Source organism: Danio rerio, chromosome 20, assembly GCF_052040795.2.
Source record: "Danio rerio strain M-AB ecotype USA chromosome 20, GRCz13ab, whole genome shotgun sequence".
Lineage (NCBI taxonomy): Eukaryota > Metazoa > Chordata > Actinopteri > Cypriniformes > Danionidae > Danio > Danio rerio.
Genome location: NC_141040.1, coordinates 4,415,236 through 4,435,562, shown reverse-complemented (window position 1 = coordinate 4,435,562; position 20,327 = coordinate 4,415,236). Strand labels below are relative to the sequence as shown.

Below are 20,327 nucleotides of genomic sequence, written 5' to 3'. Positions count from 1 at the left end.
CAGGCATTTAACAACAAACAAGTGGGAATTGCTTCAAGAGAGCAGATTTTTGTTGCAAACAGGAAACGATGGCTATGCTGATGCGGAGCTAATGTTTCGAGACAGTGTCGAGATCCCGAAGTGCAAGTTTTTTCAAAACAATGCACTAAAGCATGATTCAAAACACCCAGGTCACATGATTAAAGTGATTAGATACACCCAGGTCACATGACTAAAATGATTCGGTCCCACTTTATATTAAGTGGTCTTAACTAATATGTACTTACATAGGAACTAATAGTTTGTTAACACATGTATTTACTGTGTAATTATGCTTGATTAAATAAATGTATGTAATTACATCTGTAGTTAACTTTTGTAACTACATTTTTAAATACACTGTTGACCATCTCTTACACCTTAACCCACCCTTAAACCTACCCATGCCACCAAACCTGTCCATAACCCAACCTCTATCCCAACTCAAAAGCACCACAAGTGTTCTCAAATACATTATGAACACAGTAAGTACAATGTATTTATTTTTTGATATAAGTACATAGTAGTTAGGCGCACTTAATATAAAGTGGCACCAATGATTCAAAGCATCTGTCTTTTCAACTGTTGAGACTGGACGAATCTACATTTAATTGATAGGATCGGAAAAAAAAAAAAATCAATAAAAAAATCTCACGTAGCCCAGTGAACTGTGCAGCAAATGTACCAAGTTCGAATCCAAACCCAGAAATTGTAACTTGAAATATTTTTTAATGTAAATTTTTTTATGACCAAAACAAGACATATTTAATCACAAAGTGTTAATTCAGATGTCAGACCGATGTTAAAACAAAACGCGTTACAAGAACATCTATCGCTGCATCACCCTCGATTTAAACCCATTGTCCCGGCATGCTAATCAGGAACTCTCACAGCTTCAATAAACCACTTGATATCCCAAATATACAACATAGGATATAGTTTCTCAATTTGCGTAAGTGTTTCTTTGCTGAAGCTGTTCCAGAGAAATACATAAAATAACCACTAGATGTAGAGACAGGTTATAAAACGTTCCGAAGCATCGAAACATTTGCTTCAACTGTTTCAGTGTTTCACGAAGCCTTGCTCTGCCCACCATTACTGATGTACATCTTAATGTAGTCAATGCAAGTTTTTTTAGGTTGTTTTTGTTTGCAGATTGTGATTATATTTAAGGAAACCTATTCCATATTGAAAAAAAGGAGCTAGGAAGCTAAACGGAAGGTATCAACTACTTAAAAATCAAGCCAATCTTGTGTTCTGACACATTTGCACCTTTTTTTTTTTAAAAGTGGTTAGAATGGGTTTACTCCAGACTCCAGAATCAGCAAATTTACCTCAATCCGTACATGCCAAAAATTGAAAAAAAAAAGGGGTGTTTGGGTTTGCCAAGGACAATGTTGGCCCTGTTTGATTTGGACTAGAGTGAATTCCCTGCACCACATATTGACTTTCCACATCAAACCCCTGCTGGATGTTCAATGGCTCTTTGGCTTCCAGAGCTGTGGGTGTTCAGCTGAGCGTCAGCCACGTGGATCACCGGATTCGGTTTCACACTGGTGTTGAATGAGAAGAACGGATAAAATGCCAGACATTCTACTAAATACAGCTTTAGTTTGGCTTCCCTCCTTAAACGCACGACCTCTGCAAATAAGACCTCTGTCCACAGACTGCTGACAGGCTTGTTTAGATGACTGTAAATATGTGCTGAGCTCTATTCTCTCAATAGCAAAATAAACACACAACAAAAATGACAGCGGTGAGGAAACCGTGGTCAAGAAAGTCATTTTATATGATCATAGTAAGCTCTGTAAATCACTGGTATCAAGTAATTGAAGTTAAAATGATTCTGCTATGATAGCCTAGTTATAAATATTTGTGACCCTGGACCACAAAACCAGTCTGTATTTGGAAAAAGCCAAAAAACACTGGTTATAACTATTTTTTTTTCTTTCATGCTAAAAAGCATCACAATAATACATAAATGGCTGCGCGTTAGCCTGTTTATTGCCTTTAGTTTTAATCTTCGTTGCACAGGATTAGCCTAAAATTCACTCTGTTAGGCACAATTTTCGACAGGCACTTGGTATTTAGTAGGCATTCGATCACGTGATCAGACCATCAAATCCTTCACAAAGCCCACAATGCGCTCAACTCAATTGCAGTTTTCTGTTTAAGTTTGAAAAGCTTTTCTGTTCTAGCAACAGGCCTTCATAAATCTCGTCTGCGCTGGTCCGAGGGGCATGTGGTGACACTAATTGAGTTGAGCTGGGCTAAAATAAGCTGTGAAGATGTTATCCCGCCTACCCCAGTGTTGTACCATCGCCACGGCCTTTGAGCAATTACATGCTTCTGCCGGGCCTCAACAAGCGGCCCAATGTTGCGTTTGAGCCAGGCTTAGCCAAAAAACAACAGAACTCAAGGAGCACCAATGCCTATCGCATTCCTCCATCACAAAGAAAGTGAGTCTCGGCGGACGAAAATAAGGGTTAATTAGGGAGAAAATCCAGCCAAAATTGCGCACGGCAGCAGTTCAGACAGCTGGGAACAGAGGGTCCTTCTTCCAACCCACAGCACAAAGGCAACAAGGCACTTTAGAGGGTGGATTAGAGCTGAGAGCTCGCAATGACTAACAGTGGAAAAAGGAAAACCGGAGAAACACGTGACGCATGCCAGGTTCAATCTTTATTCTATCTCCTCTTTTTTTCCCTCTCTGATAAAAGTCAAATGGCACACAACACTAATTACTGTACGTCTTCCAAAGCAAAACAAACACAAACAGCTGGCTAACTCAGTCAGCAAACATTTGAAACAAAAAGCCAAATGTCAGTCTAGAAAAACAGAAAAACAAACACACAATAACAAAACAAATGTTGCCCGACTAGAAAAAAAAAAAGATCAGTTATGCCTTCTGTATTCTGTATACTCAGCAAATATTTCTATTTCGACCACAAAGCAAGCTCTAGTGGATTAAGTGCGAGATATATTTTACTAATATTGTACGTAAATGTTTTGGTCTCACTTTTTAAACTTACTAACAGTAAGTTGATGCTGAACTTATTGCATGTTTGCATGCATGCAAATCGTTTATCGTCTGTTTTGCTTTCCCTCATTAATCATTCAGTCAGTTGAATCCCAGCTGTTTCTATTGTGGAAAAAACAGTTCTTTATTGGTTTTCTCTTGATAATGTGATCTATTGTATCCTTTCCATGTAAAAACTGTATGATAGTAACCATTTCTGTGGATTATAGACTTTAAAAACCCCTTCGCATTTTGTAGTAAACATTGAATTTCTGTTTAAATTATATTCATACGGAGTAACAAATTAAAGCCCATGTAACACTGGATAATAATATTAGATGTTGCGTGTATAATATTTCTTCTAAATGTAACACCTTTATCTAAATGTAATAGCATCATCAATAAAACGAAGTGCGTACAACTACATTTAAACACATGGAATACAAGTCTCAATAAGAGTCAGACTTTATAAATGACGTAATAAACTGGTTTTTAGTTTTGACCAAAGCGACTTACAAGCGAGGAGGCATTTAGTAATTCAACAAGAAGAGGCAATACATACAAGTGCTAATTTTACAAAACAAATGTTTGTGTTTAGAGAATTGAGTACTAGAGTTTTTTTCAACCCAAGCTCATTCTGGAAACATAGCCCCGCAGACGTTTCTGGAGGCCGCGATTTACGTGGCCGGAGGTACGTAAGGCCGCATTTAGTTTTTTTCGAGCAAACGCTGCGGGGCGGTGTGGCGCCGCTCCGCCCCTCCTCTTCGCGCTCGACGACCGACGGCTTGCCTCCGAGTGAAGGGCTTTCCCGATGCAACCAGTTTGTCCGCTTAGCTCATAGCGTCGGCGGAGCGGAGGAGGAGCCGGCCGCGGGGACGACGACCAGGATCGAGTCCGGGGAACAGCGGTTCCGGAAATCAGGTAAGACAAAAAACGGAATCTGAAAAATAAGGGTGAGAACGCGGCGGGATCCTAAAACGCGGTCGAAATCGAAGACGAGGGCTTTTGGTTTTTTTTTTTTGGACGGCTTTTGCGAACCGTCGCTCGGGTTTAGGGAAGGAGGAGGAGGAAGAGGAGGGCGGCCGAGTCGGCCGATCCGGCGGCTTTTCGCGCGAGAACGGTGCGGGCGCGAACGGCGCGTGCTCCCGAGACGCGAAAAAGCGCGCACAGCGGCCTCTCGTGGATCCACGAAAACAAAAAAATGCTCGAATACGTACCTCCCGGGACGTAAATCACGTTTCTACAATGAGCCCGGGTTGGTTTTTTTAGAGAGAGAAAAAAAAACTACCTAGAAGCAACATCCCACCCTTCCTCATGAAGCTAATATGAAAGTAACTGAAACTGCAACTCATCGAAATTCCACTAGGCCTGGCTCCATAATGGAGCACATTTCTATTGAGCCCACTGTTAAAATGGACAAATTTACAGCAGAAAAAAGGTGTTTAAAGCCTGGTACAAAAAACAATTTTGGTGTACATAGCTAACATTCCCCTTCATGACAACTGTGAGGGGGGTACATTTTTTTTAAGTATATCGAGTTATATTAGGTCTGCATAATTATGGGCGTGGCCTCTTGAATGACAGCTAGATCTCGCTGGTCGCCATCACATCATTCCGGCTGATTAGTCGCTGAACTCGGCATATGTATCGTTTTTTTGTTTTGGTTAATATTTCTTTACACAGTCAGTTGCCTTTTGGGATTATTTCCTGCAATTATCAGATGATATGGTGTGCTGTGTGCACTTAATTGTGCTCACAAACCATTCACGTGGCCCCCATTTCCCAGGTGAGTAAATTTATATACTCATACACCATCTCTATAAATGTATTTGTTTTATTTAGGATCATTTATCATTCATGTTTTTCTTTAGACCAGTAATGCACTCCAGAATCTGACAGATTGATTAGCTGTAGGCTATAAAACGGTCATCTGTAATGTTGCCATAGAGCAGTTGTCACCAAACTTGTTCCTGGAGGGCCGGTGTCCTGCAGATTTTACCTCCAACCCTAATCAAACACACCTGAACAAGCTCATCAAGGTCTTACTAGGTATACTTAAAACATCCAGGCAGGTGTGTTGAGGCAAGTTGGAGCTAAACCCTGCAGGGACAACGGCCCTCCAGGACCGAGATTGGTGGCCCCTGCCATAGAGTGTTATGCCGGGATTTTATCGATAGCCTTGCATTTACGAACACAGACAATATTTAAAGTATTTGGAAGTAATTTGCGTTTACCTCCAGTAGAAAAACATCATAATGTTTAGTGGCTCAATGTATTACAGCAGTGTTTTTACAGTCTAAATATTTTATTGATATAGTATACAACAAAGCACATGTGGTCAGAACACAAACCAGTCACAGGTAATAAAGTATTAAGCTTTTCTCCCAAAGAAAAGCCTGTCTAAGCAAAATGCCAGCAGCCGTCTGTTGCTCATTTGCACTCTTTAGAAACCTATGAGTGACGACACGGATACTACGTCCATAGCTATGTGCTTAGGGTCATTGTCTTGTTGGTAAACCTTCAGCCCTGTCTGAGGTCCTGAGCACTCTGCAAAAGGTTTTCATTCAGAATATCCCTGTACTTTGCCGCATTCATCTTTCTAGTTTGAAACCATTTGTTCTGTCCCTGCAGTTGAGAAGCACCCCAACAGCATGACGCTGCCACCACCATGCTTCACTGTTGGGACTGTATTGGACACGTGATGTGCAGTGCCTGGTTTTCTCCACCCATACCACTTAGAACTAAGGCCAAAAAGTTCTATCTTGGTCTTGTCAGACCAGAGAATCTTATTTCTTACCATCTTGGAGTCCTTCAGGCAGGCGTTAATGTGTCTTGCATTGAGGAGAGGCTTCCATTGGGCCACTCTGCCATAATGCCCAGACTGGTGGAGGGCAGCAGTGATGGTTGACTTTCTACAATTTTCTCCCGTCTGCATCTCTGGAGCTCAACCACAGTAATCTTTGGCTTCTTCTGACCTCTCTCGCCAAAGGTTCCTCCTGCAACAGCTCAGTTTGACCAGAAGAAGGGATACTGGTCATCCCAAACATTTTGCACTTAGGGCCATTGTGCTCTTAGGAAACTTAAGTACAGCAGAATTTTTTTTTTGCAACCTTTGCCAGATCTGTGCTTTGCCGCAATTCTGTCTCTGAGCTCTTTAGGCAGTTCCTTTGACCTCATGATTGTCATTTGCTCTGCCATGCTTATATAGACAGGTGTGTGGCTTTCCTAATCAAGTCCAATCAATATAATCAAACACAGCTGGACTCAAATGAAGGTGTAAAACCATCTCAAGGATGAGAAGAGATGGACAGCAGAGTTAAATATATGAGCAAAGCAAAGTCACAGCAAAGGGGCTGAATACTTAGGAGCATGTGATATTTCAGAGTTTTTTTTAGTAAATCTGCTAAAATGTTAACAAATCTGTGTTTTTCTGTGTTTTCTCTGTGTGTGCATTACTAAGGGAAAAATGCAGCAAATGGCTTCAATAGAACAAAGAGTGAAACGTTTAAGGGGTCTGAATATTTTCCGTACCCACTGCATGTCTTTTCTTTTCTACATAAGTGTGCTAGCATTTCTTCAAGGTTTCTCCATCTAAATTTGGCTACACTCTCGTACCCAAGCCCAGACTAATTAGGTGTGTGCTATAAAATCAATAAGAAACCAACAATAAAGCCCACTGCCCTTGTGCTCATTGTAGCGTGACCTTTGCAGCAGAGAGCTCACAAAGCTTCATTAGTATTCGAGCGGATGGGAGGCATGAACTCAGCGGCTAAAAAGGTCAATGAAGAATGGCACATTATTACAAACAAACTAGACATATCTACATCATCTATTTTTACCTTGGTTTACAACAGGTCCAACATTTACCAAATATACACACCACTTACATGATAATTGGGTTATTACTGAACTTTCGATTCGTATTTTAAATAAAGCTGCACCATTTACTTGCAATTTTTGCAACTGTTTTATTACTTTTAGGGTTAAAAAAAATTATAGGATGAATAATTACATCTAGATAAGTTAAGAATAAAATTATTTGTTGAAACTTACTGCCGTAAAACATTTGTGAAAACAATTTTTGAACAATTGAAATCCAATTAATAATTGTTTTCAGTTTAGTTGTATTTACAAATTCAGTCTTGTTCCAACCAATATTAATTGTTTGCAACCACTTACCTAAGGGTGCTTTCACACCTAGACTTTTGTTTCAGAACCCGTCTCGTTTGCCCAGTTAGTGCAGTTCGTTTGGCATATGTGAATCCAGCAATCGCACTCAGATCTGCGCCAAATCGATCAGTCTGAGATCGCCTGAATGAGGTAGTCTCGGCTCGATAGAAACAAACTCTGGAGTGGATCGATAATAGAGAGAAAGCAAAACGATCCGAGACCGGCTATATCAGTGTAATATGAATATGTAATAGGCATATATATGGCTATAAGAAGACAGAATTATGGTAAATGTCCGTAAATGTGCGTTTCATGTTAAATAAGAAAGTGAAAGCATGCTGAACTTTTAACGAGAGCTGTTTTTCCGTTAGGAACATTAACCAAAGTGCAGTCTAGCCAAGGGCTATGCATGAGAAAGTCTTACCTCTGATTTATATCTGGTGACGGCGTCTGTGGGTGTCACCATTCGAAATTAAAGCGCAGCTTTCCGCTTATTATGTGAAAACGAACCGCACCAAGAACAAAGAGCAACACTGTAACAATTTTAATCCTTGTTTCGGAACAACTGAATCGATTCACAGGTGTGAAAGCACGCTTAAACAAAGTGTAGTAAATCTAAAAAAATCTCTTTTTTAGTGTAGTAGAACTCCACATGAAATGAAAACTTACAACATGTAATAAAACAAAAAAAAGTCTGTAGCAACTTTTAGTTCATAGGATAATATCTGTTTTTTTTTTTTGTTTTGTGTTTTATGACGATCTCTCATTACTACTCAGTTCTCACAGTTCTTGGCTCCACCTTTCAATCGTACAATTGATATAAATTTTTATTAAAATACCAAATAAATGTGTACAATTGTGTCCATTGACCACAAAACAAAGTGTCAGTTTTTGAAGACTGAGATCTTAAAGGTCAACTAATAAGCTTCCCACTGATGTATGTCATTAAATATGCTTCTATCCAAAGATGGGAATTAAACGCCAAGTTGTTTAGCCAAAACAAATGAAAGATCAAGAATTGTTTGGATTGGAGACATGGGTTGTCAGTGTTGTGTTTATAAATGTGCTGCAACGAAGGTTTTGTTTTCATTTCTCCGCTATGAGAGCGCAGCTGGACTCACATGTGGACTACAGTGCACACGACAGAGTTAAGTTTGTAAGGAACATTTTTTACCCGAGAGCTTTTCTTATCTGGAAATGGTGTAATACGGATTCTCCAAACTTTTTTGCTTTTTTTGCTTTTCCTGCTGGGACAGGGGGGTTTTGTGGCCCTTTGAAGGTGCAGTTTGTAAGATTGACCTAGTGGTTGAACTAGATATTGCAGTCCAAATTCCAAAAATCGGAGAGGGTTTTTTTTTTAAATCAGGCCCTCCGACTATGATTCTGCACATGCAGGTTGCCAGATTGACGACATTAACTGGAGCGAGGGTGTCCGATGATCAACCCATAAGCTTCTCAGCTAATGTTTACACTTGTCATATTTAATTTTTTAACCAAATAAAAGTCACCTCATGTGTATTTTTTAAACTCGAAATCCGCGTCTCATATTGGAGGCCGCTACTGTCCTCTGGAATTTTAATCTTCGACTTTGACATGAAATACGCTACTCTCCACATGGGGTGCCAGAATATAAGTTGGTAAACTGTATGATACGCAATATATAGGTGGCTTATGTTTTATGTTTATGTTTGTTAATTAAATCCCATTAAATCCCACTATTTAACCTATTCGTTTTGTGCAATAGTCAAGTTGAAATTTTTTGCATGCTGATTTATGTACAATCGTGAATATAGGTCTAAATAATCACCTTGCAATTTTTACATTTTTTATTTTGATTTTATTTTTTGCTTTGCATAGACTATTCAGTTCATAAGATCAGATCCAAATGAAATTTAAAAAAATCAAAAAAATAAAATCAGTTGTTTACTGTATAAAAATATATAATTTTGAAATATTTATCGACTAATAAATCGGTTATCGGCCTACAAATCTTAAAAGTTATCGGTTATCATTTTCGGCCAAAAAAATCCATGTGTATCCCTAGCATCCATGTGCATCCACGGTGTGTCCCTAGTAAACTTGTAGTGGGCTGGTTATAGAGACCAAAACAAAGCCAGAGATTCCGACACGAAACACACATTTCAAAGCAGAATAACTGAGCATTGTTAACTAGATAAACAAGTATGCTCACCTTGCATGTTTCCAAAATATCTGCAAACATATTATGGCATTTCTATGCTTTAGAGGAGTCGTACATACAGCACCTTTAAGTTCAAATAACTTGTTTCTATTACGTTTCACTGTAGGTTGCACGTAGGTTTTATCAATTCCCTGTAAAATCTGGGACCAAAATTAGCAGAGATTTGCAGAGAGAGCATATCCAGCAAGATCTTCTCAAACAGTAATCATCATTACCAAGCACTGCGCATGCTTGGTTGACACTCAATAGTAGATACTAGCTCGATGACTGAAAATTTTGGATGGAGATCAGATGCACACAGACATTACAAGCCCAAATGACGATGATTTTCAGCCTCTGAAACATTAGACCAAACCTCAGCATTACGTTTCTAAGCCGCAGCTCCATGTGCTTGCAATTTACCAACAATTATCAGGTGCATTAGCGTCACTGAATAAACTTGGCTTGTCAGATTTCCAGGTGCAGGTAACTGGCTCTTACGCTCGATTGAAATCAGACAACGAAGCTAATTTGTCACAATCGAGAGATGAAATCGAACTGCTCGTCAGCGATAAATATAGTGTATAGCAACTGCAATAGGGCATGAAGCTTCTGTGCCAAAAAAGGGAACGAGAATCTATTGCAATCAGTTAACAACAAGCCACAACCAATGACGCTCACTGATGTCACACAATGCAATGTAAGGAGCCAAGTGTGAACGTGCACAAATGTGAATGAGATCTTACAGTGCAATGACGATACACATCTCTATTCAGCATTACATTTTACGTTAATTAAATTAATTAAATTAAATTTAAATTTCAAACATTTTAAATATAAAATTAGAAATGATAATAATAATATTAATAATAATAATAATAATAATAATAATAATAATAACAGAAATGACCACAGCACAACAAAATCTCAATTATTTTATATTTTAAAAACATTTTCCATAAAATAAAAACCTAATATACAAATTTCAGGGTGTTGGGGTTTGATTTTTTTTCTCTTTTTGGCTTTATAATTTAAAAAAAGTTCTTCATTTAATTAGTTTCTTTTTTTGTCATTGACATTGAGGTAATCATCCAGTCCATTCCTCTAAATCTTCTACATGACTTCAGAAACAATGAGCACAAGTTGGATAAACTATATTTTCAGAGAGCTAGACAGCTCCTAGTAACCGTCTGCTTTAGTTCTATGTATGGAACAAATCTTTTTCGGCCATTTGGTTTGGCAAAATACGAGTATGCATGAACGATGACGACAGAATTTTCATCTTTGGTTGAACTATTCCTTTAAATATCGACTTTCCATCCATCCTAGGCCTCCCTAAGCAAACATTTTTGGAGGACAATGCCAAATATAGTCTTTCAGATGCAAACTGTCATGGGCAAAACTCCAACTGCAGCTGAAAATAAATCAGAGTACACATTCCATACGATGTGGCTGCTCTGATCAAAAAAAGCCGGTTTGGTGAGATGCCGGAGGAGCGTGTGGTGGTGATTATGGGGTCGTATTTCCACGACAGAGCCACTCTGGTATAAAACCTTCTGCTTTAGATGAAGACAACAGTATACGCCAGTGTTTCTCTTTTGGTTGGGTCATGATCGAAACGGATTCTTTGAAAGCTGTTGATGCTACTTTCAGATGCAGTTCAAGTACATGAGAAACGCACGTTCTCCTAATTTAATGCCTGTTCCCTGTTCCCTGTACATATATACATATACATATATATATATATATATATATATATATATATATATATATATATATATATATATATATATATATATATATATATATATATATATACACATACATACATACATACACATACATACATACATACATACATACATACATACATACACACACACACACACACACACACACATACATACACATACATACATACATACATATATATATATATATATATATATATATATATATATATATATATATATATAATTAGACATTTGTCAATGAAATAAATTAGTTGTATGCTGAATTGTACACCTGCCACACTCTTAAACGTAATATTAATTTGGTTAAGAGCTTATTAGAAAATAAATAAACTGAATTTGTGTATTAAATAGAGCATGAAATTATACATTGTGAAACACTTTTAATGTGTGATGAGAACTTTTTTTAATTTATTGTTTAAAATGTGTGTGGTGATGGAAATGACAGTGGTGGAAATGACATTTCAACAGTTAATTGTGGAAAAAACGAAGAATAGCTTCACCGATTAGCTTTGAATTGATGCTAGCCTTTCATGTATACAAAACACTCTTACTTACCTTCATTTTGTTTGTTTTTTAAAAACATCTTTTAAGGTACAACATGTTTGGAAATGGAGTAGAATAAATGTATTTCCATGTCAAGCAATATTTACCGTGATTTTTCTTCAAATATTGCTGATGATCATTTAAATTCTCTCCATCTTGAACATGTTTTCAGATGGCACTGTTCGTTTTCATAGAAACCACCTAAATAATCTCACACAAACTTTTTAAAGCGACATTACAGTGTTGTGGTGGAAATGACACTGATACTGTGCGACTATATTTTGTATAAAAAAATACTATTGATAATAGGCTCACGTTAATAACTATAAAATATTTAAATTATTTCACTTGTGCTTCATTAGGATACATTAATAGTTTCCGGATAAATAATAATGTTATTTTCATTGTTGGAGTTTAAAACTATGGGTGTGCGACAAGGTGAAAACAGTGATTTTGACACCTCAAAGGAGGCTGAATATTATGAAAAATATATAATAGTAAGGTAGTAGTTTTTTTATAAAGTAGGTTTTATTGTTAATTTGACAAAGAAAGTAAAAATTCGAATAAAATTATATGTTTTTTTGGATATATGATCAAAGGACATTAAAGTGCCCGTAGTTAAAGAGCCCATATTATACATGAAATAGGGTCATATCTTGGTTGTAAGGGTCTCCAACAACAGTCTAATATGCATGCAAGGTCAAAAAACACTTTCATGGTCTTATAATCTGCATTTATTTTTACCTAATTATTTCAGCGACTCCTGTATGAATCGTCCAGTGATTCATTTGTTTCCAAACCCCTCCTTAGCGCGAAGCTAATCTGCGCTGATTGGACCGATGACAGTCTGCTGCGATTGGTCGACTGCCTTCAGTCAGAGAGTGAAATGCCCAACAGCTAATCAGCAATATAAAAGTAATCACAGTTCATACGCGCTCCATAGTGTAGGCGTGGATTTTAGCTGCCAGTGGGTCAATGTAAATACAGACGATGGATTTGAAAATACAGACGAATGACTATTTTATTGAGGAAAAACTCCAAAAACTGTAGAGGAGATCTCCTAGCTTGTCTCACTCTGCTCTTTTTACAGACACACACACACATATTGCACACACACACACAAACACACAAACACTTAACCCTGCTCCGGACGACAACGCGCACGCACACACACACACACAAACACACACACCTCCGGACGACAGCGCGCACACACGCACACGCACACACAGACGCACACACTACTCCTCCTCCACGGAGCTCCGTAAACAAAGCAGCACGCGTCGCGTTTTAAACGTGGCTTTGCACCCGATATGAGAATAAAGCGAGTTAACCTGATACAGTACACGCGGTTACAAGTAACAAATCACAACTAAATACATTTGCAAGCTAGAGTAAACGAGGCAACTTTAATCGCACGTACTTACACTTGAGAAATGGAGGAAGAAACCCATCCTGACATCCATCAGTAAGTTACTCTTTACTGATCCTTCCTTTAACAAACGCCGATGAAGTATTCTTTGTAGCATGTAGTTTGCAGAAGTTTCCAACTGCTTGGTTATAATGCTGAGGTTTCATCTTTGGGTAGAGACTCGATAATATCCATCTGCAGTGCGACTTCAATCGACCGGCATGTTTGTGTGTGTGTGTGTTTGTGTGTGTGTGTGTCTGGGTTTCTATGTCAGAGGGCGGGGCCGCAGGTTTGAAATCTCCCGGGTTTGCGCGTGCACGTGAATAACTTGGTTTCGTTCGTACGTCATGGCGAAACACCTAATGACTCGGTATCAAGGCTACTCGTTTGAAGCACTATGAGTCGACTCTTTTATAGATGAATCAACCGTTTTAAACACTGTACACTAACAGATTTAAGCCTTAGCTGGATACTTCACTTCACTTAGAGCTGTGTTACACACTACATGGAGGGGAATTTTCAAAAACCCATAATATGGGCTCTTTAAAGAATTACCCATATATAATAAAAATGGGGAGAAATAGGTAGAGGCTTAATGAGCATGGGGAAATGTGGGTCCCACAACTAAAGCAGTTGAAAAGCACTGGTATAAACTGAGCTTCCTCTACCAAATCCTGGGTTTCATTCATCTGCAGCTGATGCTCTGAGCACCATTCACCTCAATCCACTCTGGGAATCCAGCTGGTCTATGAAGGCTCTTGGAGATCAATAACAAACACTATGAGACGGTGACAACAAAGAAACGCACACACACAAAGCCAGCGGATGGGGGTGGTTAAATCTCAAAGATATAATAAAATGGCATGAGGACCCTTCGCGGGCAACATGTGGTGGATTTCGTGCAGTGTAAATCATTCATGAGTTCTGTCCTATCGGCTTAAGGCCCCTGCTATTACAGGACATATGGATGAAGACTTTACTGCTCAGCGTTACTAATTAGACTTTAACTGGCTATCATTAAAACGAATGGAGGAAAATCACATTAATAGTAGGCTTTTATTTAATACCGAGCCCACTGGGACAGGACCTGTGACATTATAATCTGATCGCTCAATGCCCTTCCTGCACATATGAGTGTCAGCAGCACAATGGTTCTTCCATCATGTTTATTAGATACTGAATTTGGGTGATCTAATATTTCTTCCCAAACACTCTCTGTGGCCATTGGCTAAGAAAATAGGTAATATTACACCAACACTCACAACATTGCTTCAGATAAAGCTCCATTTAGGGATGCATATTATTGGAAAGTCTGACATTGCGATGGTTGATTTTTCTGCAATATGTATACAGTTGAAGTCAGAATTATTTGCCCCCCACTTTGAATTTTTTTTTTTTTTTAATATTTCCCAAATTATGTTTAACAGAGCAAGGACATTTTCACGGTATGTCTGATAATATTTTATCTCCTGGAGAAAGTCTTATTTGTTTTATTTCAGCTAGAATAAAAGCATTTTTTAATTTTTTTAAGCACCATTTTAAGGTACAAATTTTTAGCCCCTTTAAGCTATTTTTTTTCACTGTCTACAGAACAAACCATCGGTATACAATAACTTTGACTTAATTAACCTAGTTAAGCCTTTATATGTCACTTTAAGCTGTATAGAAGTATCTTGAAAAATATCCAGTCAAATATTATTTACTGTCATCATGACAAAGATTAAATAAATCAGTTATTAGAGATGAGTTATTAAAACTTTTATGTTTACAAATGTGGTGAAAAAAAAATCTTCTCTCCGTTAAACAGAAATTTGAGAAAAAATAAACAGGGGGGCTAATATTTCTGACTTCAACTCTATATATTGTGATATGAATACAACGTCACAAGATGGCTTGAATAGATATGTTTAAGAAAGAAATCATTAATTTAGATTGACTGGGGTGATTTTGTAAGGGTGTCATCATTCATTTTTATTTCAGCTTAGTCCCTTTATTAATCCGGGGTCACCACAGCGGAATAAACTGCCTTTGTAAGGGTGTAAATATTGTTGAAAAAAATTAAAAATTAACAAATCAAAAGCAAACATGATTACAATATAGCACAGAAAAAGTACAATAAATAATAATAAACTGTTAAAATAAGTATTCAGGTACAAAAAATAAATAATGAAACGTCAAATGTTAAACAACACTGTGTAGTTGTCATTTTTCAGCAAAATCATTCTTCATTAAAGTTGTACTTTTTGTGCCTGAATGCTCTTGAAATGCGATTAAAACACGTGCCAATGATAAACCTTCACTCTGTTATGTTATGATTTAATGGTTCTGACCAATAATAATCCCAACTCAACATTGCATATGCTGCAATCTGACTATTGCGGGCTCCTGGCTCCTATGACAGGCTGGTAGACATTTTTACAAACACAAATAAATATATGCACACTTCTTTTTTTTTTATTAAGTGCGCTACTGTAATTTCCACTGAAGTCTAATATTAAAAATTCCATCATCATTTATTAATCCTGTTCCAAACATGTTTGATTTTTTTTCTTCTGTTGAACAGGAAAAGAAGATATTTTGAAAAGTGTTGGAAACGGGTAGCCATTGACTTCTTCCATAGTGCTAATTTTTCCTACTATGGTTGCAACATTATTTTGTGTTCAACAGAAAAAGAAACCCATAGTGGTTTGAAAACATTTGACGATGAGTGAACTATCCTTTTAAGGCAGTCTAAGAATTTTTCCCTCTAATTTCTTCCATGTCGCTACAAAATACAACATTCTGGGTAAACTCAAAAGGGTGTGCACAGACTCATGCACATGATCTGCTCTGTGCTGTTGTGCCTCTCAACCAGAGCGGACTGTGTGTGTGTGCTCCAGTGGAAAGAATATTTACATTGTCTGAATCGTTTATCACCTACACAGCGATCAACGCACTATTGACCAAATATGATTGTGTGAATTTTTTTTTTTTTTTATAGAAAATTCTACAGCAATAGGGCTGCACAATTAAGCATGTGAGATTTATGTTGATCTATCATGCAGTCCTAAAGAGATCATCTGCACATTTGATTGAACAGAAAATCTAACGAGTAGCTAAAGTGCAGATTACAGGGTTCAACGCTAAGGATTTTTTCTACTGGTCCAATCGGGCCAATGGTTCAGATTTTTACTTGCCCTGCCAAAATTTTCACTGGCCCCATTAAAAAAAATAAAAAAGACAAGTTAATACTTATTTTTTAGCCACATATTTGAAATAATGTGTCAAAAATAACTTCTGTGAATCTACAATTTTAATATTTGAAAAATGTTAATAAATGTATGAGCACAATTGAGAGCTATGCAAACAAAAATTGCATTATGGGAAATGTGGAGGTATTTTATTGCAGTTCGAAATTATTTAACAAAAGGTGGCTGACTGGAAAATTGTGAAAAAATAAATAAATAAATGAAATAAAAAAGTAATAATAATCACCATTTTTTTCATTGTGTTTTCATGTAAATGTCTGCTTCCAAGACGTTATAAACAGACATTTTACTTTAGACTTTTAATTTGATATTGCTGCCATGTTGCCGTCTCTTCGCTGTACTGGTTGTTACCAGGATACAGGAAAAATAGCATGCTCAAAACATCAAATCAGATAGGAGGATCCAAAAAGCAATCGACATCAGAGAAGGTAGCATTTTAAGACTAAAAAGCTGAAGCTTAAAATGCACACAATTGACAAATAGTCGCAGGCAAGTTAAACTTTAGTGACAAGGCAGCACTTTCCCAATCGGGCCAGTAAAAATGGTGTCTACTGTCCCAAGCATCTTTCACACTGGCCCCGGGCCATAGGGCAGTCCTTATTGTTGAGCCCTAACATCATTAAAAACACAGATCTATATTATTGGCGGAAGGGAGTGTCATTGTAATTTGCATTTGCATTTTCAATGCAAATGTTGTCAATGTTTGGAGTGTACTAGCTTATAGTAAACCTAAGGCTAACATTTTCATAACAAAAGCCCAAAAAATCATGAAGTATCAAAATTTGAAGACAGCAAAGTGTCTAAATATTGTATTTTCATTAAAAACAATATATCTGCCTATACAAGAACCTTTTAGAAATAGTGTGGCATTCATTTTCTTGTCGGCTTAGTCCCTTTATTAATCCTTGGTCGCCACAGTGGAATGAACCGCCAACTTATCCAGCAAGCTTTTACGCAGCGGATGCCCTTCCAGCCGCAACCCATCTCTGGGAAACATCCACACATACACATTCACACACACACACTCATACACTATGTACAATTTAGCCTAGCCAATTCACCTGTACCGCATGTCTTTGGACTGTGGGGGAAACTGGAGCACCCGGAGGAAACCCACGCGAAGGCAGGGAGAACATGCAAACTCCACACAGAAACGCCAACTGAGCCGAGGTTCGAACCAGCTTGCTGTGAGGCAACAGCACTACCTACTGCACCACTGTCTCGCCATAGTGTGGCATTTTAGTTTAAAATAAAGGTGATTGTTTTCATATTTGCCTATATTGAGGTAAAGTTGGAATTTATACTTAATAATATAATTTCAGAAAAGGATTCTTTGCTAATGATAAATAGTGAAATTATATGAGTAGCCAACGACTATCAAAGTAGGCTACAACACTGTTCACAGTCAAATTAATAGGGCTAATGTTGTTTAAATAAGTAATTTTGATAATGTTGTTTTGATATAATGCTTGTTTTGTTAATACTACAAGTGATTTCAGACCGAATATTCAAAATACCATGGTAAACAGTAAGGAGGAGCATGTCACAAGTTGTCACTGAACCAATGTGAGAATATAAAGCCAACTTTACCTCAATTTTGGCTATGATGAAATGACAAACACACACTTGTGTTTCTTGAGTAGGCTATATTTACCATACACTGCAAAAAATGCTTTTCTTATTTAGATTTGTTGTCTTGTTTCAAGTCCAAATATCTAAATATTCTTAAATAAAGGAGAATTTTCTAGACAAGCAAAACATATTGTCTTGTTTTGAGAAATAATATGCCATAATTAAGTGAGTTTTTCCTTAATACAAGCAAAATAATCTGCCAATGGGGTAAGCAAATTAATCTTGTTTTTCCTTTTGACATGATTATTTTGCTTACCCCATTGGCAGATTATTTTGCTTGCTTTAAGGAAAAACTCACTTAATTATGGCATATTATTTCTCAAAACAAGACAATATGTTTTGCTTGTCTAGAAAATTCTTGAGATTTTTTTAGACATATGGACTCGAAACAAGACAAAAATCGAAGTAAGAAAAGCATTTTTTGCAGTGTAGATGCTACTTGCTGTCTAGTGCTGTTTAATAATATTGTGACAAGCAGCACTGTAACACATTTCACATGTTCTCCTGACTTATGGTGATGTTTTAAAATATACAAGCCCAAATACAATATATATTTTTGTCAAAAACTAAATGTGCCAAACATAGAAGTGTGTTATGCTCAACTCTGACAGCTCCAAACTCAAATTTCGCAGCCTTTACAAACAAATAGCTATCAAACGTAGCGCTAAACAAATGAAGGTAACTTTTCTACTCACCAAAGCTGAACTGAAGTGGTCGTAAAACGCTGCAGTTATGTTTAGACGAGAAAAATCCTTCAATATGGCATCATCATCGTCATCTTCTTCTAAAACAAGCACACGTCGTCCTTCTGCCTTTGAGCGAGTAACGCCAAATGACCATCATGAGCCAAAGCGCGCGCTGAAACCACTCCTCCAACAGTCTCCAAACCGTCTCCAAACAACCCACTTGAAAAAACACTGGGTTGTTATTCGCATTCCTGTTAATATTATTCATTATTATCTAGCTTTAGTGGAGTGCACGTGAGTAAAGTTACTGCACGCACTGTTTATTTGCACTGTGTGGTCCAATTGTTTAAAGTCGGTTTTTTTTACACTGATGAACGGGTTCATGAATTCACTCCTTTTCTCCTTGAAACCATTTCCTTCGAACATTTTTTATATCGTGAGAGTGATGAGTTTAGTTTGTAGTGACATGAGTGTACGGTTAAAGGGATAGTTCACCCAAAAATTACAATTTATTTGTGGTTTACTCACCTTCGGGTGGTTTCAAATGTTGACAAATGCTCATAACAGTCGACTCCCATAGAACAAAACAAATAGATGTCAGTGGTTACAGATTTTCAGCATTCATCAAAATATTATTTTTGTGTTCAACAGAGGAAATAACCTCAAATACACTCATTTTTAATTTTTGCTGTTTGTTTAAACTGCTTGATTTAGCTGAAACAACACAATTCTTAAGTTTTTTGTGGAAAACTTAATTGATTTATGTTCGGTCAACTTAAAATTGTAAAAACAATTAAGTTAACTTAATATATTTGCCTAGACACAACATAAAAGGATTGTGTGGAACCCAGCATTTGTAATAGAGGTAAAGTTGGTTTTATTTTCACACATTCGTTTATGTAGCAGTCTATATATACCATGTTACTTTGAATATTCGATCGGAATTAGCATGCAAGTATGACTTGAAAACAACAATAACACTTTATTTGACTGTGAACAATGTTGTACTTTGATAGTCATTTGCTGCTATTATAATTTCCCTATTTAGAATTTGCAATGAATACTTTTCTGAAATGATAATATTAAGGGGAATGTCTGAATATGCGAATATAAAACCAACTTTACTTCAATGCATTTGTAAAGGGTGAGTAAATAATGACAGAATTTGCAGTATGGGTGAACTATCCTTTGTGTGAAATTACAAATAAAAAAGAAAATTACCACTCCAATTGTGCTATTTTAAAGGTTTTGGAGGTCTCCTACACAAAAACATACAAGTAAAACAAAACACTTTCATTTACTCTTATTGACTACACATTTCACATGACTTTATTTCTCAAGGGTTGTGTCCGAAAGGAATGGAGGGCTGAAAGGCATCTGAATCCCAATCTTACTTCCCTCTCTATAGATTTTACCCAGCGGGCACACAACATCGTAAGACATTAATATTAGGTTAGATTTAGGTCATGAGGACAGGTGACCAAAATTCAATGTCTAGCCAGCATCTAAGGACGTTATTTTGTCGACTAATAAGGACATCAAATTACATTGTTGTTTGGTTGATTTAAGGTTGTGTTGGAAAGTGACCCAAATCCATCATCTCATAGAGGTCATAGTGGTAATGTCTAGAGAACGTCAATTTGTAACATAATTAGACGTTGATATTT

At 37.2% G+C, this 20,327-nt stretch overlaps 1 protein-coding gene across 1 annotated transcript in view; it reads right to left on the bottom strand.

Annotated features, from left to right (window-relative positions):
• The window catches only part of tiam2b (TIAM Rac1 associated GEF 2b), a 79,805-nt gene extending 61,007 nt beyond the window's left edge, over positions 1 to 18,798 (bottom strand). The window contains exon 1 of the mRNA XM_087297927.1: positions 18,670 to 18,798. The gene's annotated coding sequence lies outside the window, so the exon portion shown is untranslated. The remainder of the gene's footprint in view (positions 1 to 18,669) is intronic.
• Positions 18,799 to 20,327: the final 1,529 nt, after the last annotated feature.